Genomic DNA, 19063 nt, shown 5'->3' with positions numbered 1-19063 from the left:
AGATGTAGTAAAAGTACTGGGTGAGCAGAAAGATGTTAAAATCCCTGTCATGAAACCCATATTTTTCCAAAAGAAACATACACTTTTTTGGGGGTTGGTTTTTTTTGTTTTTTTTTTTTGACAGTAGTAATGAAATCTGCAGTTCTAAATTAACAGATTATACTAAAAAAGAACATGAATTTTAAGCACAACTTGGTTTAATGAGTGTGCTTGCTTGATATTAAAAAAACATTTTTGTAACTACAAGACATAATTTTATCTTCTGGACTAACTTTATTATTAGCTGGTTTTAACAAGTTTAATGTGGCCAAAAGTTTATGAAAATATTTAGGATAAAACCTTAACAATTTTTAGAATATTTAAGGGGAAACTATATACTTTTTTTAAGAAAACATACTGAATGTCTGAAAAATATGATAGCAGTCTTCTAAAATATGAAATGTCATGTGTTAACTTTTCTTATGTCTCTTTTTTTCCAATTCAGTTATTAGCAGCAGGTTAAAATCACTGTTTTGATGTACAGTATCGCACAAAGTTGTAAGGGTTGGTGAGCTGGCAGTTTACTTTGTCTGCATCATTAGTAAACCATATATGAACACTTTATTCAAATTTCTATCACAGTGTGCTTTGACATGTGATCAGCTTCAAAAGCAGACAACAGTTACTAAGGAAAAGCTGAATAGCATAATGCATTCATAAGTATCAGGAGTGCAACAGCTAAAATGACACTATTAAAGGATTCTTGCTAATGAGAGTCATCCCAATGTACAAGAGGTTTAAATGGCTTCTCACTATTTGCATTAGTTTTAAATGAGATTAAGAAAAAAAGAATAAATAAATAAATAAATCTGTTTTGAAGATTAAAAAAAAACTCACAAAAGCGAGTAGTTTCTAGTTTAAATTTATAATTTTAATTTAATATCTTGAAAAAAATTATATGCTATCTCAAACTAGCTGCTGATCTTTTTTTTTTCCAGGAAAATATAACTTTTGAAGACAAGAACTCTTACCTGAGCCTGTTAGAAAAACTGTGTAATTTATCTACTTTTCTCTTGTCATTCCATTCTTGAACAATTACACACTTTGTGATTTGATGTTGATTTGAAATGAAAAAAAAAACACCACAAAACTTATACAAAAAAAAAGTATAACATCCTTTATCCAGCTTTACGCATTAGTGTTTCCAAAGAGTTGCACAACCTGATTTCTGGGCATCCAAATGCTTAAATAACAAATGCTTATTTGCTGACTGCTGGTATTAGCACACTGATTGGAGTACTTACTACTCGATTTTATTGTTTATTGTCAGGTATTTTTATTATTGTATTTTAATTGTTTTAATCTAGCAGTTTTGTCAAAGAAACATAATGATGGCATAGTGAGATTAGATAAATACAATGACTATTAGCTGAAAAGAGTAACTCTATGACAAATTTAATGTTTCTGTTTTATTTTGGTTTTATTTGCATAAATTATTCAGGAAATGCACTTTAACAAGGAAGAATGTCAGATGATCCACTTTGAAACAACAAACACCTGTTTCTTTGGTGAAAAGCCAGTCTTGGAGGTCAGAGATACAGTCTCAGCTCCTGTTTCATCTGCCTTCAGTTTCCTGTAAAACTGTGAAAGATTCTTTTCCATTTTGCTTTACTAATCAATTTTATCAACAATATGCCACTGTATTTACATTAGTATTTATGCTACATATAAATATGCAAAAATAGAATGGAAAATCACATCTTTTTTTTTTATCTGGGTAACAGTAATGTAATTTTGCTACTTCAATTTTCTTGGATTAAAATGTCCTTACCTTGAGTTGTTTCTTGTATAGTGTAACCAACAAAAGTGGGGCCTTTTGTAAAGTAATTTATTTATCTACATAATCAATAATCTGCACCTTTTGGTACATAAATGACTGTATATCCCTTGAATGTTATAGGCCCTCAGCTTGTGAAAATTTAGATTTTCTGATTCTGCTAGAATGAGTACTGTGTTTCTATTCTTTCTCATTTTTATATTGTCAATATTTTTATCATTTTTACTTTTTTCAGCTTCGTTACTGCTGCCTTTGCAAATGTGCAACAGTGTCCCTAAGTTCCATGTTTGTGTCCCTGGATTTGGCATAAACACATGGTGTATTTTGGAGTGGAACAAGCAAGAAATATTGGTGGAATGTTCAGCTTTTTCACTGAAATATTTTCATTATACAATAGTCTTCCATTGCCAAGAGACTGCTGCATGCTTTACTGTTGCACCATTTCTCCCAGATAAGCAAATATTAAAGTAGGGGATTTCTGCAGTTCTGGAGTCCATTCACACGTGACACAAAACAAGTACTTTCTTTCCCGAGTCTTTGCAAGTTTGCACAGTAGTATTTCCTTGATTATCATGTCAAGAGGACCTCTGTCCAACTTCAGTCTTCAATTTGTTAATATTTTTAATCACACCATCTTTCATTCTTTGTGATTAAAAACTTTATTTCTCTCTCCTTTTAGAAGACGTCTCCATGCCTCTCATTTAAGAATATAATTTTCCTCTGAAAAGCTAGTTCTGCAATAGCTTTATTGCAGAACTCCTCACTCATGATTTATGCTTTCTTCAAAATGTTCATGATGATTTTAGGTTTACAGATTGGAAAGACTTGTCATGAAAGACCTTTAAAATTCATGGAAATGTAATATTTCTCTTGTTTTCTGTGTGTCATTTTACAGGTAAAATTAAATATATTACTGTGAGCTCATCACTATTGACTAATGAATGGTATAGCTTCATCAGGCTTTACATGGTATAGAAATCACAGCATTTTAGTCAGTGTAATTCTTTCTAATTCTGGTGCCATATTTCTTCCACCTCCAAGAGGTCATTCTGTCTAACACAACCAACTTCCATTTCCCTTTCCTTCTTCAGTTTCAGGATTTCAACTCAGTCCTCTGCATTTATCTCCGCTTTCCCTTCTATTTCCATAAGCACAATGCTAATTCAACTTTATAATGGAAAACAAAACAAAAAAAAAACAGAATATGTTTTTCCAAGTATTAAAAAAGTCCTCAGGCTTTTAAAGTATTTTCCTGAAGAGAAATCTAGCTGATTTAATAGCACAACTGTAGCTATGCTTTTACTAGATGGGAATGTAAAAAAGCAACCTATTATAGGAGTATTAGAGTGGTATTTCTTCTCCAAGATTTCTTATTTCTTTCAGAAACATGAACAGAGTATATTTTGTAAGAGGGAAGAAACTGCTGAGATTTCTGACAATGCCACTTTTTATTAAAAATTGGGTGCTTTAGACCCATTAGAGAAAAATCTGCTGCTTTTCTTCTCTTAAAGCACTGTGAGATTCCATAGATGTACAATTTGCAATTAGTACTCTGTTTGAGAGTCATTATTATTTTCATTTTATGGTTATTATAAATCTAGGAGCTTTTAATGATATTTTAACCTTCATTTTTCCTTTGCGTTATAGCTGTCTCTGAAGTTAATTGATAAAACTGTAATTGTAAATATTTGTAAACAGATAATTCGGATTGCATAAGTCAGTTACTTTCACACTTATTAATGCGATACTTTCTAATACAACTAATTAGATGTCCTTGTTTAGTTGCAAAGATCTTTTAAAAGCATTTATCATTCTGTATTCACTATTTTGTTTACCTATATAATCCAATACAAAAGAGAAGCCATGTCACACATTTCTGTGGTCTTTAGGTCACACAAAAGTATTTCTGCTTTCTGTTAGGCTATGGATTGTGTTACCCAGCTTCAGGTACCTAAAACTTGTCTCCTTAAGCTTCACTTACTTTTGGTAGCAACAAAGAGGTTTCTGGTAAAGGACTGTGATTACGATCTTACGTTCCCACAAAAGTATATACAGGAAGTAAGGTCATCTCATGACACATTCTGTCCAAAACACAAACCAGGTGAAGAAACAATCCCCTCATTTAAATGTGTGTTAAAATTAGCATGAATCTTGTTCTTTCCTGGTGATTGCTGGATTGCAGTTGGGGTCTGAACCTGTGCTGTTTCACAGTGTAATGCAGCTCCTGTATTACATTACAGAGAAAGGAAATTAAAATGTGCATTTTGGAGGTGATCATTCAACCGAGTAAGACAGAAGTTCTGTATATATCTGGCAGTTTGCAAATGCAGCTTAGTCTAGTTGTAGTGAGCAGAAATAATTATCTCTAGTGCACTGTGTAATTATTCGAATTGACTTTCATTCTAAAATAAGATTGTGTCATTTCTCATAGCTTTTGGCTTGTGAACAGGCATTTTTCTGCTCCATCTTATCCAAAGAAGAATAACTGACTTTCTGTATATATTTTTATGTCAGGTCTGCTCTAAATATTAGACATTTTTTTCTTTTCAGATTTGATAATTCACCGTGGTTTTGATATCAAAGTAATTCTATTGGATACTTAATTAGAAGAACTTTAAGACAGCTATTTATGTTTAATTCTGTGGTTAATATTTGGCATTCTCTCCTTTTTCATGCCAGACTCACAATACAGCCTCTATGCTGAGTAGAATTAATTTAACTTGTAAGCAATTTACCTAATTAATTTACCTGATAAGCCTCCCTCTGTCCTTTCATGACTTTGTTTTCAACCAAGCTGGTGAAATCTAGTAACATTTAGAACAGGCACAGCAATTTTAAAAGACTTTTAAGGTTGTATCAGTGCCCCAGGGTGGGTGTGATGAAGAACAGACCTTCTCTGCAGCATCTGATGGATGGTAACATGTCACATAGGCTTCATAAAGTTTAACTGCTTGCAGAGAAAGTATTGACCTTACGCATCTGCACAAAAACAAGATCAAGGCTTGCATTGTTCATATCTCTTAGAAAAGCTTATGGGATCTGATCCTGTGTGTACTGGCCTTTAGGCCTGAGCTGGCATGGTCCTGTGTTCCTGTATTCTCTTGGCCCTATCCAAGTATTGCAGGTTGGGGCTAAAGAGGAACTGTGTTGTGCAAGTCAGTGTAACAACCTTCACAGTCTACACCACCAGGACAGAGAAAGCCACAGAAAACAGTGAAGAAGATATTCAGGAGAACTACTCAGTTAATGTGACAGAGAGAAAAAAAAAAAAAAAAAAGCACTCCAGTACCTTTTTTATTTTTCATTTCTCATTATTTAAATAGTAAGATTCATGACAGCTATGGCATAAAAAAAAATTTAAGAAGATTTCTTTTTAGGGAGACAACTTCTCTTCTGACATTTGGAAGTTTATCCTTAAGAAAGCTTGTTGGACTAGCTATCCTTTCTTTGACACAAAGGCCGGTGGATTCTTTGTTTGTCAGGCATGGGTATTTTAAACTACTTCCATGACAAAATTTTTTTCCCCTTTCAGTCACTGGCTGCAGGGCAACATCCAGACTTTGTGAAAATGGCAAAAAAAAAGGATATTTGGATAAAATTCTGAGTCTAGTTTCAGCCTTTTAATAGCCATCTTTTCTGTCTCCCTCCTGCTTCCAGCTCCCTGCTGGCTCATTCTGCTGGAAATATATTTTGGACCTCATTGTCCAGCAGACAGGACAGTGCCTGTGTGGAGCCGGTGCACTGGGCACTTGCAAGGATAACGGCACTTGTTACACAGGGATATCCAAATATGTTCTCATTGTGCCAAGGCATCTCTGAATTCACAGAATCTCCTCTGCTTGCAGCTCTATCAGCTGATAAATGCCTGCTCTCCCACCCAGCCCTCGTCCCTGCCACCCTCCCAGACTCCAACAACGCATTAACTCCCATCATGGATGAGTTCAGCTGTGGAAGATCAATCTTTCAAGAGAAAGGCTCAGTGAAAGCAAGGCATTTCAAACCTCTCTGGTTTATGGTCAGCCTTACTTCCAAAGGACTTTGCAGTTTAAGTCTACTGAAGTGTCAGAAGGAGAACATTTTCCCAGGAGAACAGGGGAAGAAGGAAAGCTTTGCATGAGGCACAAACAAATCCGTTGTTTTCACATGGCTGCAGTAGTAACTGGCATCACAGTGTAGGTACAAGCAGTTTTCAGTAAACAGCTGCCTCGTTTCACAGTCGAGAAGCAATGTGGCACATAGAATTGTGAACAGTACAGGAAAAGAAAAAATAATCACTTACCCAGATAGATAGAAAACAACAAATTAGTTTAGTTGCCAAGTGGTTCCAGCATTTGTGTTGGATAGGAAATGCTGAGTTTTACCTCCCTGAGCAATTTAGAATATGTGTTTTGAATTTCTCTAGAAAGGAAAACAAAAAGAAAGGCTGAGAAAGCCTCAGCCTCACCCATGATTAAACAGTTCTACAGTGTGGGCGTTTTTTTCCAGTATAACAGAAGCGGGGCAAACTCCTTACCTTGGATCAGGCTGAGGGAAACACCAGGAAATGAATCTGTCATCATTTTAAAGGAATCTATGCATCATGCTGCACCAGATATGACAGGATACACAGACACATGCTGACCAGAAGTCTTCCTTTTTGTTACCAGCATGCTGTTAAACAAGTAAAGTAATGGCCAACTATCGTGAGAGTTTCCTTAGAAGTATTAACAGCAAATATTGTTGGGCTTAGATCCAGAATATATCACTGTCTCAGGAAAGAGTTTTCATTGCTCCCAGCATTTTGCTGCAAAAACTCTATCTGTCAATACTTTTTGAGAAAATCAAAGGGAAAAGACAGGGCAGGAATTCAGAAATATTTCTGACAAATTCTTGCTGCACGTTCAAAAGTGTTTTAAAAGAGATTGACTGTTTTCTGTAGGAAATATATGGCAGTATTAAACCTCCTATCTAGGAAAAATATTTAAAATAAATACTTCAAAAACATAACCAAATGAACAAAATTCTTCAAAGTCACAGCTTTAGAATCTCACTTTGGTGTTAACATTTTTGCTTTATTTTAAGAGTATATTATATCTTCCATTTATTCTCAAATTGGGACAAAATCCAATTTATGTTTGCTAAGAATGATTTTGAAAGTAAAAATATATTTCTTAATCTCTTTGAAAAGAAATATCTCTTCCTGTCCCTGCTCCACAGTGCTTAATTCCTATGGAAAGCTGAAAAAAATCCAGCATTTAGCTGTTCTATGAAGAAACTTTTCTTAAGAGATGCAGAAGGAAATGCTTTCTGCTTAGCTAAATATGGGAATTTTGAACCTGTACGAACCAAGTTCATCCTGAGAAGTACTCATGTCTTTTATTAAGGGAATAAATTTCTGTAATCTGTTGACAGCAGCTTATGGGTTGTTAATGTATTTAAAAGGACACTTGAGAGACAATCAGCTGCATTGACTGCAAAGGAAATATTTATTACCTGCATCACAAGACGGGAAGGATTGCAGTTAGTCCAGATATTGACTATTTTGAATGGACTCAGTATATTCAACTTTTTAAACCATTACTAATAGAAATTTAGATTCCAACTGTGTGAAATTAATTCACCTGCTTTCTTTCTGCAATATCCAAGCTTTGTGCTGTTCACATAATGGTTTCCTTTTAAAACTGAATCTTCACCAAGGATTTTTAACAAATAAAGAGACAAAATGAGCTAGTGGATAGGCAGAAGAGGAGTATTTTAGCTGAAACTGCAAAAAAATACCTGCGAAGGTACAAGAAAAAGGTTGGAAATCCAGTGTTTACTACCCTTGAGATTAAATCAGTTATATACAAACATACTGCTTGTGGTACTGCAGGAGCTCAGACTGGCACCAGCTAAGGGTTGTCTGCACCATCTTCTGTGGCCCAACTGTTTCAAGAGCTCATGGTCTCAGTTGCTTTCTCCAGTCTCTACATGGCACTGACAAACCTCCTTTTGCTCACAGAGGACGTGCTGCAAAGCATAGCCCCTGTGCCAGGGCTGCTCAAGCGGGAGGCACGGAGGGTGGACACAAACCAAGGTGAATGTCCCAATCTCCTCATGTGCCCTGAAGGAAGAGCCAGTGCCCACCACTCATACTGGCTTTGTAAAAGCCAGATCTCCAGGTTACACATGTGATGTACCACTGCACATATAGTGGAAAGTGTATGCTTTTTAATCATGGTGGAACTCCAGGGACTGTTGTGCCCATAGTCCCTCTTTGGTGTGAAAGTGGACTGAGGGCTGAAGCCAGTCAACCAGATTACACTAGCCAGAAAAACCAATGCTCATATACATATATATCTTTTAGTCTGAGGGACTGCATTCCATGATAATCTCTTAATTTTAGAAATCTCATTCTTTGGAAAATTATGTGCATAATTCTTTTTCTAGTCTTTCAGAATCCCTAAGAACACTAACAGTTTTCCCCCCTTTCTTTCTTTTTTCCCACACTACTAGCATCTCCACTTGCTTTTCTTCATTACTCTTTTGTCATTCCAACCAAGAATAATAATGTTGCTGCACTCGCTGTGCCTGAAGTCTTCTTGAAATAAATCGCTTTTCTTATAGCCCCATTCTAAGCATCCTTTTGGATTTTAATCACCTAGAGGTGTTTTTTGCCCCTCAGTCCCCTCTGCCATAAACATCCCTCTTATATATACAATGCATTAGTTTTGTGGTATAGATTAAATTGCAAGTCAGTTTACTGCTGGTTTGCACTAATCATCAATAAAATAAAAAAAAAAAGGAAAAAATTTAAAAAGCACCCAAGAAAGACATTTTCTGTTGCTGTAATGAATGCTCAGAAGCTTCTCTATATAAAATCAGACTCAGGTTAAAAGTAAACAAATACTTTAAAAAAAAGGCAAAAAGGAAATTTATAAAAGAATCTTTTTAGACCTTTCTGGAGAAAAGCTTGGTTCAAAATTTTCAGAAAAATTAACACAGGAAGATCCCAAGAAAGCCTGAATGTAAACACAGACTAGGTCTCTTGGACGTGATCAAACGTACAAACCTGCAAAGGTACATGAGCTTTGCTAAAAACGTGCATACTGACCTGTATCAATAAAGGGAAAAGCTCCTCCAAGAGTTAAGTTAATTTATATTCCATCATAAATGTGCCTCTGTGTTGTGATAATTATTGGGTTTTTTTTTAGAAAATGGTGTACCAAACATGGCGTGATGAACAATTGACTCAAAGACTTGGATCAAGAAGCTTCCTCAAGAAGAAAGTTGGTGCCCTGGTTACACGGGTTGTCAATGTCTGGCCTGAGTTTTCACGGGATTCTCAGTAAATTAACCAAGGTAGCCAGGGTCCAATGCTTTCCGTGGATGTTAGGTACCTAATTCCCTTGGATGCTTTTGACAGCTGAAGGAAAGAGACAAATTGTATCGTTACTAGAGGCCAGCAAAGGGTAGTTCTCTCAGAGTCAGGAACAAAATGAAATTTAACCTCGATGCTCCTGTTCTAAACATTTCTTAACATTCACTTAATCATATAACTTTAGGGACTGTTTTACTAGGAGAATAAATGACTGCTATAAAGAGGTAGGATCATTCCAGTTCATGGCACAGCTTGGTTGGTTTTTTTTTTCCTTTTCCTTTCCAAACAGGAATAAAATCAAAGCATTTAAAATTCTTTGGAAAAAAAAAAAAATTAAAGACATTGAACTGAAACATGGAGGGACATACACAGTTTTGATACATGACAGATGTTCAGAAAAGTACATGAGTGAAATCTGATGAAGTGCAAGATAAGGAGCTACAGGTCCATGCATTTGTTTTTATCTAGTCTGAACTCATTACTTCACAGAAACTGAAGTTAGAACGCAATCTCATCTCTCTCAGGGGCCAGGTCTTTCTCAACAGGCAGTAGACTAGGAATATATTACCTTTTTTTTTTCTTTCCAGTGTGATAGAAATCTTCAGTGAAATCCATGTTGACTCAAATATTCTGATCACCTCTAATGAGGAATTATTCTTTGTTAGCACTTTATCTGGCTGGAGGTTGACATTGCAGGGAGATGGATGTTTCAATATCCTGTATATCTAAGGTCACCTTACTCTCCATCACACTGCCTTTTGAACAGAGACCGTGCTGCCTATGCTGATTGATATTTTAGTCACCAAGTCTAGTGATGAGATGTTCCTGCTGTTATCAACTTTTTTATCTGCCTTGGATACAGCAGAACAAGGAGATAGAGCTACAGGATCAGGACTCTAATTTTAAAAGTGGGCCTTATGCCAGAAATATAGAAACAGGATGTCATTCCTACTGCTAAGAAACAAAGAAAATATTGCATTTTTTAAAAATAATTTTGACCAAATTGTCAAAATTTCTATTGCAAATAAAGAAAAAATGGGTTGTTACAAGCAGAAGTAATGGACTGTGAGGCACAGGAAAAAAAAATGTGAAAAGGAAAGCAGATCTGGATCCAATCTGAAGATACTGGCACATTCATTGATACAGAACGTTCATTGTTTAGTCTAACAATAAGAAAGGAAAAAAAAAAAGAAAAAAAAAAAAAGAGAGCCAAATTTTTGGCCTAAGACACTGACCACATTGGAAGGCATTTAAATGATGTTGTGGAGCGAAGTAGCTCTAAGGAGGCTTTTTGCTGCCTCATTCTGAGCTAATTTCCAAAGGCTGGTGTCGTGGTTTTGTTTAGTGAGGGGGGGCCTAAGGTGGCAGCTTCTGTAGGAAACTGCTAGAAGTTGTTTCTCCATTGTCCAGTGGACTCAGCTGGGCCTAGGGTGGCCCCGCTGCTGGCCAGGGCCGAGCCGATTGGTAGCAGAATGTTCCATGATAACACCTCTGCAATAACGTATTTAAGAAGGGGAAAACAGAAAAAAAAAAAGAAAGAAGAGAAGATGTGATGAAGCTGAGCAGCGGCAGAGGCACAGAGGGGGAGGTGCAGGCCTCGTGGGCCTTGCAGGCCTCACCCTCTGGCCTCTCGCCAGGCGGCCGACTGGGCCTGACTCAGCCCAGCCCGGCTGCAAGAAGTGGAGAGGAGATGAGCTGGATGACGTTAAAAGATTCTGAGAGGCGTCTGCCAGCCTGTTGTGAAGAACTTTTCTTGTGAGAGGAACGGCTGCAGACGCCAAGGTCAGTTCAGAAGGAGGGGGAGGAGTAATGCGGCTCCTGGCCAAGATTCCCCTGCAGCCTGTGGTGATGACCATGGTGGAGCAGGTTGTCCCCCTGCAGCCCATGGAGGTCCACAGAGGAGCAGAAATCAACTTGGAGCCCGGGGAGGACCCCACACCAGGGCACGCGGATGCCTGAAGGCGGCTGTGGCCCGTGGAGGTCCTGTGCTGGGGCAGCCGTTCTGGAGGGACTGAACTCTGTGGAAGAAATGACCCACGCCGGAGCAGTTTCACGAAGGACTGTGGCCCGTGGGAGGGACTCCACAACGGAGCAGGGGAGGAATGCAAGGAGTTCTTCCCCCGACCACGAAGCAGCAGCGTGAAACATGTGATGAGCTGACCACAACCCCCATTCCCTCTTCGCCCCTGTGCCACTCGGGGCAGGGGGAAGGAGGCAGAGATAATGTTAAGCTTGGGAAGAGGGAGGGGTGGAGGGAGGTTATCTTGTTCTCTGTCTCATTCTCCTGCTGTTTTTAGTAATAAATGAATAGTTTTCCCCAAGTCGAGTCTGTTTTGCCCGTGATGGTGACTTTAAGGATTTTCTCCCTGTCCTTATCTCAAACCTTGAGCCATTTTTCTTATATTATCTCTGCCTATTCTCTCGGAGGGTGGGGGGAGTGAGAGAGAGACTGCATAGTCTGGTCCCGATCTGGGGTGAACTACGACAGCTGGGGAGAACGCAGAGAGAAAACTGCCTGGAAAACCTGCAGGTAAATGCAAAAACAACCCTAAATGTTTTCTAGGGACAACCAGCAAACAAAGTTTCTTCCTCCCTTCATTCTTCCCCTGAGTCCATGTAAAGCCAGATGTTGTCTGTCTGTGTCTTTTTTTGTTATTATAATGTGTAAAAGTCACCTGTTGGTATCTTAAAATTTTGTCTCAGCTCTAGGCAACACTGAGCAGCAGCCTCTTCTGCTACCTAAAGCCTCTCCTGATGATCAACAGCCCACTCATCCAAAAAGAGAAAAAAAAAATTAAAAATTCACTGTTTCTTTTTAGGGATTAATCATATATCTTCATTAGAAGAGACAGCAGGTGCAACTTCACTTGTCCTTTGTAGTTTTTGCCATATAAAAGTGATATTATTTTCACAAATCAATCAAACAAACAAAAGACCACTTTCAATTTCCGTGTGATCTGCTGAAGAAATGCTGACTGCCATTACTTTACAGAGCGTATTCTTGTTGCTGTACAGTGGTAATGACAAAAGAAAGGCAGCCTATGTCCCTCCAGGAGGTGAGGAGCTGGCAGACAGCTCGCTCGCTTCTCAGTGCATCGCTGTGTAAAGGGAAGGAAGGGAGACATACAAAAGGCCGGATATCTTCAAGAGGAATAGCAAACAGCCCCATTTATTCTGCTTTCCCACACCTGATTTTTTTTTGTGACAAGTCCTCTGTAGCTGAACACTTCAGGGGGTACATTTTATGAATTACTTTTGCCACTTTTTTTACCAGAAGCTCTGAGATGCAGTCCAGCTTGCCAGTGTGTGAACATGGTGCAGCGCACATTTTTGATCCTCCTGCAGTTTAAACACAAGTGTTTCAGGAAAGGGGAGATCAAAGGCAATTCGGATCAGTGTGCTCTAGCCTTCGTTACTGTGCTCATCTCCACGATGGTGAGCAGTGTCCCTGTTTGAACTATTGGGGCAGTTCTGCCAGGTTTTGCGTTTGGGGATTTTTTATTTCTAAGAAGGATTGAAGACAAAACCATTCTACCTGAGAAAAAAAATAGAGTGTTTGAGGTTTTGGGACAAGAAGAAGCAGACATAAGTGAAGCAAGAACCTCAAGATTTAAAAAAAAAGTTTTACACTGTGAGGACAATCCAGCACTGCATCAGCTCCTGCAAGAGGTTGGGGGCTGGCTGTTGTTGGAGTTCCTTCAAGAACTGATATGGCTTTGAGAAACTTCTGATCTCACAGCTGACTCGTTTTTGAGCAGGAGGTTAGACTAGAGATTCATTCACTCCAAAGTGAATGCTGCTTCTTTTTATTATTTGTTTACTATTATTTTAGGATACCTGTAGAGAAACAATATCATTTATATCTTTCTTTTGCAAAACAAAGGGACAGCAGGATGAATATTAAATACTTGAAAAATCAGAGATATTAATCTACTGGGTGCTCACTGGTGGGTAGAAGGCTGAGGGTCAGCATTTCCCAGTGTTTGAAAGTACCCAAACTCACGTATCGTCTCACCGCCTGGGTATGTAGGTTATCTGAGAGCAGAGGTATTTTCTACAGTGTCCCTGAAACTGCCTTTATTCTGCATAGAGAGCGAAAACAGTCTGATTCCTTTGCATTGAAAAGGCATTTCCCTGTGATTCATCACCTGCAAGACAGAGGTTTGTTTTGCCAAAATCCTTACAAAATCCTCTTCCTTCACTTTGGAGTCCAGATCCTGATGAATTCCTTAATGAGAACAACTTTGGTAATTAGCCAAAGTCAGATGGACTAGGGCTCCTATATTTCTGCCAAACTTTAAAAACTGTTGTTACCTGTATTCCAAACATGTTTAAATGGCTTTTGAAGAGGCAACACTGATTTATACACTGTGTCAGAAGAATATCCTATTCCAATTAACTAAATTCTCTGCCTTATTCAGCAAGGCAGAAAGAGTAATTTTCAGGTTTAAACATCAGAGATACATGTGTCAACTGTGTATAAAAACTACAGGAGGGGAACATTTTTCTTGTCACAGTGCCAGCAGGCTTCTCAAAGCGGAGAGGAGTGGTTTCTGGTTTTGGATGTGCCATTGTTTGATGCTTGCATGACAAGAGCAACAGGAGACTCCAGGGTGTTCAGACTCCCGTCATGGTGAGCCGTGTCTGCATGCACGTGGACAGAGAGACAGTTGGCTTTTTATTAAACAGGAATGGCATCTCACTTCCCCATAAGTACTTTTTCATCTCTTGTATGCTTCTTTGGTCACCTGTCACAATCACAGGTATGATGCAGTCCCTGCGCTGCTGCTGGTGTGCTGGTGTGACCAAGACGAAGACAGACACCACCAGCAAAACACATCTGGGATACAAAAGAGAGGATCGAGCTGACTTGTTGGGTATGAGTACTGAGACAGGCACCAGCCCTGTCGATGCCTGTGTAGTATGTGGTCTCTGTGTCACCTGCTCCTGAAAACAAGGGTATTCGGGACTGAAAAACATATGTAAGGAAATTGATGATTTCACCTCACATTTGTAGAATGGATCCTAAAAGTGACCCTGTAGCTGAGATTTGCCTTCTGTCAGCTTTTTCCAGATTCAGAATTTTCAGTAGGAAACAAAGGAGGAACGGCTTACTCAGACCGTGCTAATTCAGATTAATTCTTTACTATCACAATCAAGAAGCACACAGTTGGGCTCTAAATGTAGTTTCCTGAGCATCCTCTAATCTACCTGCCTAATTTAAAAGGCTGCTTTCTACTTTAGAGCCAATGAGTGAATTTAAGCTCCTCCAGAGAGTAATTTGGGCCATCTGAACTAGACAGTGCTAAGCACATCATTGGTCTGAACTCTTTGCTATTTACCTCCTTAATATCACCTTAGCTACACTTCTGATTAAAACGGAGCACATGCTTGACTGCAGTAAACTAGTTTGCTTGGAATTCACTTAACGAAAGGAAAAATGTCTCTTGTCCTTCAGTAAAATAATACGATGTTCCATCAATACACTCAAAGTTTGCTTCCTTAATGTTATTCTTGGCTGCCACATTACCAAAACATATGAAGGTGGTTTTGGCAAGGGAGAGGTTATGCACTATCGTTGTATAAAAGCTATGCTGGTTTTTCAGCCTGCTACTGTGATGTGCATTCAGTACACTTTTTCCACACCAGAAAGCCAGTCCTCCTGCTGTATTAACATTATGGTTTAGGATTTCTACTATATACAAAATCAGTTTTATTTTCCTTCCTCTGAAATTTAATTTCGTTTGACTTCATAAACTCTTTAAAGACTTTAAAAAGTATTGCAATTCCCATCTCTGTGACCTAAAACTTTTCACCAGTAGTATATAGTCATGCATGCCTTTAGCCCACACCCATTTCTTTTTGCTATTCCAACATGTTTCAGACAAAATGTAGAGGGTTCTAAGTGAAATTACCTACCCAGTAATTTTCACTTTCTACCTGGACTTGTGCAAAGCATTTAACAGGGTCCCACACAAATCCTTGTCTCTAAACTGGAGAGACATAAATTTGACAAATGAACCACTCAGTGGACAAGGAATTGGATGGATGACCGCCCTCAAGGAGTTGTGGTCAATGGTTTGATATCCAAGCAGAGATTGGTGATGAGTGGCATTCCTCAGGGCTTGGTACTGGGACCAACGATGTTTAACGTCTTTGTCAGTGACATGGACAGTGAGATAGAGTGCACCCTCAGCAAGTTCACTGACAATACCATGCTGTGTGTTTTCATTCCTGAGAAACAGCAAAAGGAAGGAAATCTCCTCTAGTGGGAATGAGCTTCTCATGTTGTAAGACCTATGCCTAGCACTGTCAGACACTGAACATTCAGTACTACTGATAGCCACTGAGTGACAGCTTTCATTTCTGAGCCATTATTTTCATTCTGAAGATGAAAGGGAAGGTATACACAAGAAAAACTAGAAATAGGTCCTGTGGTGGCTATTGACAGACAGAAAAATAATCAAGTATGAGTTCAGTCAATTAATTTCATTAGCAATAACTAGGATAGGAATTCTGCAGAGACTGGGAGTACTAAGAACAAGAAAACATGACTTGGAAGGAGTTGGCCGCTATATGACCTACGGAGGGATATAACTTATTCTGTGATATGATTTCCCATCCCTGTTTACAGATGTATAACCCATAATGGCAGGAGACTCCCAAGAAAGTAGGAGGGTCTGCTGAGAAAAGTGTCTAAGAAGCATCTCCACTTGTGCCTTTGTGACAGCTACTGTCTTGGCTGACACACTGAGAGCTGAACCAAGACTCTTATCACTTACAGTAAATAAATATGTAGAAAGAGAATTCCTATGGTTTCAGCAAAGGAAAAGAAGATGCCTGCTGAGAGTCTAACAGTCACACATCATCTGTGGACTAAATTTGTCATATGCACTATTGGGAGAGAAATGTGTCAGAGACTTGTATATCAACCATATTTCAGCCCAGCTTTTCCTACTGCTGTTCTTCTTGGGATTTATTGGCTGAGCAAAAGGACAAGCTCTAAAAACTTAATCTCACAGGCAAGATATTTTAAAGCCCTTTTGTGAGTCCCTGACTGATGGAGGAAAAATCTGGATTTAAGGATATATACATGCAGTTTTTGAACATCGTTATGAAGAAGTCAGAAGAAAAAATAAACCAACAAAGAACAAAAATTAGGATGGAGTGAGAGTGATGCACTTCACTTGTAAAAGAGAAGCAGTACTATATTTTATTAATACAAAACAGTGATTTCACAAATGTTGATAGTACATGTTACCATGGTATAACAAGATTTGAAGGCAAGGTACACTGGATTATTTACTACATAGAGGACAGTGTCAGAGAAAACTGCCAGGGAAACCCTCCTGCTGAGTTACAAGATTCAGAAAGGACCCTCTTGCTTTCTGAAATCCTTCTCAGAGAGAAGTCTAGGTCCAGCTGGATTCAATCGTATCCCAGACTTGTTCAATGGTTTATGCTCATGATTGTATGTGCAGAATCAATCCTTTATATCACTTAGCTAAGATTTCAAAGGCTAGCATGCTATTAGTCTCTTACTGAGAATCCTTTGTGGCAAGGGTCTTGACCTCAAGGAGTAACCTTGAGAGGTGCCCCTACTCAAGGGAAGATCCTCATATGCAGCCTGTTGCCATGTAGGAAAGCTCAAAGTGCTCTTGGACTGCTCACTATTTATGAAGTAAGATAATTGACTCATAGTCATATTTGCATACCAATGGCAGATGTTAGTTTCTGCCCAATTTGTCATAAGTTGGACGCTGATGAGCACTGTGGTTAGGTGGGTACATTACCATAAATTAGCCCTTGGCTATTGTGCTGTTATCAGTCTCCTCTAAACCTGCTTTAAGCCAGATGTCTCCATCACGACCAGACCCACCCACCATGACTGATACTGGTGATTATCACTTGACTACGGTTATGTGAAGAGGTCAGGTTAGGGGGTCATGAAGCACACTGTCACACTAGCTTAGTGTAGGTGAAATACTTGCCCAGGTGTACACACAATTTCCATCTCATGTTTTTCATCTCCTGTTGCTTTGGCTGGAATATGAGTTCCACAAACCTACAAGAAATACAGAAATTTATTCCCTAATTTTGTCTGATACCTCTGTGTACTTGTCTATAGTTAAGAGAATTAAGTCTGACAGATGATCTTCTCAAAGTCTGAGGTGTTTTAATCTGTCACTGGAATGTCCTACCACAACAATAACACATGGGTGTTCCCATGAGACAACAGAGCTTTTCCTGTGTGAGGTTGCCCACTATCCAAGGAAATGTCCCACCCGGTTTTCTTGTCTCTGTTTCACGGGAGGTGGACATTCCAATTCCTCCTGAGTTTTGTTTTTACAGAAATCCAGTCTGTGGTGTGCATGGTCAGGTGTGCTGGAGATCACATTTCTTCTTGAGAGAAGCGTTGGCATTCATGCTATCCATGCCACTTCAGCCAGGCTAAAATGTGATAGAAGCACTTACATTCCTCCTAAGACTATTCCACAGACCTTGAAAAAGAAGATAATTTGTGCATAACACTGGCCCATATTAGCCCCTCCTGAATACCTCCGAGGGGACAAATCTGCCCCAGGAAACAGAGCATTGTACATCCATGTAGCTGAGACTCTCCACTTGTGGTGAAGTGTGTCTATTTGTAAAACTCTGCAGAATAGCTATAGCAATTTAGATTAGCAATCTATTTTAATGTTTAATTAAAGACAAGTCATTATATATGTTTTCTTATGTGGTTTTTGTATAAAACATTACTTGTAACATGTTTTGGACTTTCTGAATAGACAGATAATGTAAAATTATTTCTGTTATAATACTGTTGAAAAATTATTCCAAATTTATCAATTTATCAGATAGCTTAGGTAGAAGGAATATATTAAAAACATATATATTCGGTTAAATTAGGTTTTAAATTCGGCTGTTTTGCACCTCAAAGGTATTGTAATCAACAAAAAATTTGTTGGTTGGACTTGATCTTAGAGGTCTTTTACAGCCATAATGATTCTATGATCCTATGATTAAATTCACTTTTAAAAAATAATGACCTAGTCAGACTAAGAAAATATAAGACTAGGCTCTGAGCTAGGATAAATCATGGCAGATGGTAATTCAACTATGCTGTTTCACATCAGCTAATGGGTCTAAACTAGGATTTATCTAAGAGAATTACATAAATCTACTGTGGACTCAGACTGATTTTCTAGAAATTCACCAAGTATTGTATCAACTGAAAGAACAATTTTGTGTCCCACAGCCTCAAAGAAACTTTCTAAGATGTTCCTACAGGTTTAAAACCATCTTACCTCTTTTGCAAAATGTATCCATAAATACTCATTCAGCTAGTAATTGACCCTGCTGTGCTCAAGAAAAAACAATCATCAAACTACTCCTTATTGCAGCCAGAAATAGACAACAATGATCAGTCCCATAGCAGCAGACTTGTCTAGACTGAGCAAAATTACCTGGACACAAAACAGTACAACATTTCAGAGTTACCAACCTCTCTTGGTATTCTGTTGCTTAATGCCGTTATGAACGTATAGTCATAAATTAATTTGTGTTCACATCAGTAGTGTGATTTACTTTTCAGTATGATCTTAGAATAATACACTGAGAACATCAATATCAACATACAGGAAAACATAATTCTCATTCCAACCAAAGCAACTCCATTTTATCATTTAGAGCACTTGCTGACACAAACCGAGGCCTTTTAAAGGAGATGGTAGGTTCATCATGGTTAAAAACAGGCTGTACTCTGAACATCTGATGGACAGAAACAATTTTTTTTTGCGAGCTACCAGTTCCTGGATATTGCTGCTATAGTTATAGATTCCCTTTGCCCATGGTTCTAACTGACTTATTTCTCTCCTTTTCCTTTCTGATTTGAACAAAAAATTGGT

Source organism: Chlamydotis macqueenii, chromosome Z (assembly GCF_036417535.1).
Source record: "Chlamydotis macqueenii isolate bChlMac1 chromosome Z, bChlMac1.mat, whole genome shotgun sequence".
Classification (NCBI taxonomy): domain Eukaryota; kingdom Metazoa; phylum Chordata; class Aves; order Otidiformes; family Otididae; genus Chlamydotis; species Chlamydotis macqueenii.
This window is presented reverse-complemented; position numbering follows the sequence as displayed.